Source organism: Parus major, chromosome 2 (assembly GCF_001522545.3).
Source record: "Parus major isolate Abel chromosome 2, Parus_major1.1, whole genome shotgun sequence".
Classification (NCBI taxonomy): domain Eukaryota; kingdom Metazoa; phylum Chordata; class Aves; order Passeriformes; family Paridae; genus Parus; species Parus major.
This window is the reverse complement of record NC_031769.1, coordinates 83,224,550-83,228,928: the sequence shown is the minus strand read 5'-3', so window position 1 is coordinate 83,228,928 and position 4,379 is coordinate 83,224,550. Positions and strand designations below refer to the sequence as shown.

Below are 4,379 nucleotides of genomic sequence, written 5' to 3'. Positions count from 1 at the left end.
CTCACTGCCGCCCAGCTCGAATACTGCGGTGATGACTAAACATGTAGCAAGGGAAGAACACCTAGGTTCAGTCCACGCCGCTGTAGCAGTAGCTGTTGCTGTAGCAATAAAGCCTGTGTTGTATAACTTAACTAATGAAACCTAGAGTTTCTTTTGATGGGGTCTACCACTGTAATTGTCCATGTCGACCTCATTTCTCATCCTCGACATGGACATCGGCAGTTTCACAACAGTGTCTGCGCTTTTGTGTTTTCCTGTTTCTAAGCCTGCCTCGCGTTGGACAGGGAGAACTGGATGTGTCATCCCAGTGTCATTAGGCAGCTGAAATAGCTCCGTTGGGAGAGTGTTAGACTGAAGATCTAAAGGTCCCTGATTCGATCCCAAGTTTCGGCAGAGCTACAGCAAAGACTTGAACAGCGTAGCCAACAACGCTTTCAACAGAACTGGTTTAATTCAATGTTCAGCCAATCCCCCTGGATTATTACCCTCATATCCACATTAGCAGGACCAGTTATCGTTGTTGTGCTTGTACTTATTTTTGGTCCTTGTCTCCTTAATAAGTTACCCCAGTTTATAAAAACCCGTTTGGATAAGATTGACATTTTGTATTTAGAACAGAAACAGTTAACCTGAGTTTGCATGATAGTTTGTACTAACACACCGTGGTTTCGTTTCACATTTATTACTAACCAGTTCATGGTTTGTTGTTAATTACATAAGTCATTCAGTTGTAAAGTTCTGTTCATGGAGAGGGGGGAGATGATGCGGTCAGATAGGGAACGCCGATCGGAGGATCTCGCCCCTCTTTCTCCAAAGTTCTATAACCCATAATGTCACAGTGATGACGTCATCATATCTCGGTCATATAAAACCTTGCACACCGAAAATAAACGCTCTTCACCGTCCACCACATTGGTGTTCACGTGTGATTAGTCCAACAGGCCTGTAAGTTTAGCCGTCGTGTCACTCGGGTTGCTACATCTCATTCCGAGGCAACACCTTGATAGACAAGGAAATATGAAGTGATGCTTTTTCTCTCTAAAGTGTTCTTCTTATAGAAAAAATATTAAAAATTAATTGTTTTAAAACATCTGGCATTCACTTTATTTGTCATGTTTAAAGAACAATTTTCTACAAATTGCCATGCTGGGTCTAGTTTTTCTCAGGAGATTTTCAATACCAAGGTCCAATGAACACCAATCTCAGTTTTACAGGTAAATTTTAAATTTTCCTTAGAAAAATTCTGCTATTCAGATATCAACATTAATCTGTATTTAAAAATTATATTACCTATTTTTAATCTATCATGCTTTGCTCAAGATACAGTCATAAGGAACTCTGAAAGAACAGAAAAAGGGATACAATATTTTAATTTAATTTGCAGAGAAATAAGCAAGTGTGACTTTTGTGTCATTTTGAAAAATTCCAGCTACTTAGAATGTTTGGTTTGGATTTGTTTGGGTTTTTTTTTTCAATAAAATTGTGGGCTTTATTTCTTGATAATTGTCAAGAACAATTATCAAGATTTATTCTTTGAAAAGTTATGTTAGCCTCATCTCTCCACAAGACGTTGTATAGCAAAGTTTGAATCCAGACACTTAAAATCAATATATGGCTGAAGGGGACTTTTCTTTTAGCCATCAGTTCCCTCCCAGAAGTTTCCGTTTAATGAAAATGCAAGGGATTTTTCAGCTGGCTATATTTGTCAAAAATGAAACACACATATGTCTGATGGAAAAATCTTGTTTTTTATATTCTTCAGCAATAGACATTTTATTTCTTGTTTAAACTTTAGACTGAATTACTATCCACCACCTTATTACAGCCTATAAGTTCACAAGTCTTGAGGCTAGAGAGTCAAAATGATAGACCAAGAGATGGGGCATGCAATTCATTTATCTGAATAGTCTTTTCTGCACACATTATTGCTCAAATGACTCTTGTGCTCATCATATACTACTTATAAAAAACCTTTACATCTTGGAAGTCAAATGTTTCCTTAAAAATTTTCAAAAGTACATATGGAAGAGAAAAAGCTCAGAGAGAGCAGGGTATACCATCTCAGTGATGAAGAATTCCTCAAAAGACACAGAGCAGTGTCCTGCAGTTGTTACCCTGAAACCCTGAAAGGGCCCTACAAGGAGCTAGGGATGTAGCTTTTACATCCTTTAGGGATGTAAAACTGAGAATGTCTCTAGTCATTTGGAGAACATGTGCCTTTCATCAGATAGGGATATTCTCTCCATCTTTCAGATTAAGATCTGATGCTGGTTGTTGCTTTTAGACTTTCCTTTTCTGTCAACTAAAGAGAGAAACTATGGTGGGATTGGCTGCCACAATCTGCTTTTTGCATTGCTGGAGAAAATATATGGAGTTTTGAGTTTATAAACTGGCTAAATCGGCTTGTTTCTCTCAGATTATCACTAAAATCTAATGAAGAGAAAAATTTAGCCTTGAAAACTCTGAGTCAGACACAACTTACAAAGCACAATGAAGTGTGCTCAGGAAATGTGAACGTTCAGCATATGAGATGTACAACTTCTTTTGTATTACCAGGAAATGCATGAACCACAATATTCTTCAAAGCCAGATAATTAAATCCATCTCTGCTTGAACATGATCTGAAACGCCCAAAGGAATCCTGTAATTTTTAGCCACAACATAAATATCAAACCAAAGTACAATTTTTGTAACACGTCAGACTATTGCCATGTATTCATTACTGTAACGTTACTTGCATTACTCCTAATGATTTGTCAGTTTTATCATGTACTGTTTTGCATTGCAAAAATCACTGCACAAAATAATACAACCTTTGGCTTTAACAAGGGATTATAATGATATTTCTCTTTCATAATCCACAGCAAATAAAAAACAAATAAACTAAATATAGCATTTTCACATTCCACATAGAAAAAACAACTGAAAATTGCACCTGATGAAAATGTAAGTCAAGCAAATGGCTGGAGCATATGTGCACTTCATACACTGGCACACCCTTTCTCCCTAGCTTCTGTCAGTAAAGCTAAAGGAAACCTGATTTTTTTGGTAAGTTTTCTTGAGAGGCAAATGAGGAACAACCCCTGGGATATCTCTCAGGTACAGAAGAAATGATAGCTTGAACAGTTTTATGTCAGCGCTGTGACTGAGGAGTGACATAATGTGAATCACGAAAACACTTTTGCTTTACTTTTTTAATTAAGAAAATACATGACATTTGACTTTATATCAGCAGCTTTTTGTCCTGCTTAATCTTAGGGAAACAGATAATTGAATCATTTCAACCTTTGAAGAAGGAGTATTTAGCAATGTAGTACTACTTGGTCTTCAGGTTTCTGTTATTTTTGATAATGTCTGCACTACCAGAAATATTCTGTTGTTATTTAGATCATTAAGCCTCTAACGTGCTACTGTTGGTTTACACCCCTACAACAGGTATCTGCTATTTAACTGTCCCTTGTATTATACAGATAACCAGACCAAAGCCAACCCTCCCAAAATGGTGTATTTTTAAGTTTATTATGACACAACTACTAGATGTCTATTTATAAAATATTTCCCATTAAGACATTTTCCTTTGGTTCATACATTAATTCTTCTGAACATTTACTAGTGAATCCATTAAATCACTCATGAATTTAAGCAAATTAAAGCAGACTTCTTTAGGATATTCAACATTTGTGTCAGCCAGATCTTCACCTCAAAGGATTTTAAGATTAAATTATGCAAGCAATTACATCATTCCATTAAATAAATTAAAAATAGTAAAAGTTAAAATATATAAAATCAGCTTCATTTTGAATGGTTATTGAGAACACACTTAAATCTCAATTGTTGTATCTAATGGTTATAACTATATAGGATTTATAGGCTTTTGTCAACAAATTAGAGATCACTTCTTGGGAGATATGAAGACATTGCAGTTACTGTAATCATTCAACTTCTTATGCACATTTAATTGCTAATGATCACAATCCTGTTAGAAAGAGTAAGTAGCCCAGCATCTTTTAAATTCTGAATCTCAATAATACAGTTTCATAAGAAATGTTAGCAAACATGGCTCTAAACTAGCAGCAAATGTGCTGATGTCTTCTGTTAAAATTCCTTCCAGAGCAAAAGTGTGTTTTCTATAAATTAAAATTTATAATAGCCAAGTGCAGGAACATACTGTAAGCATGTCACCTGCTTCAAAACATATAAGCAAGAAACTCAATAATTCCCTACTGGCTTCCTGGAAAGAACAGGAGAAACAAAAATTTATTTAATTTGTTGAAACCTTATGCTGCTTACGTGGAGTTGAGCTACACATTTATTTATATAAATATATGATTATACATAACTATACATTATATACTATAATAGCATATAGCATAACACAG

At 35.4% G+C, this 4,379-nt stretch overlaps 1 non-coding gene across 1 annotated transcript; it reads left to right on the top strand.

The window, feature by feature from the left end:
* Nucleotides 1-320: 320 nt before the first annotated feature.
* TRNAF-GAA lies at nt 321-393 on the top strand. Its single transcript has one exon. It is a non-coding gene; the product is annotated as a tRNA-Phe (tRNA).
* Nucleotides 394-4,379: the final 3,986 nt, after the last annotated feature.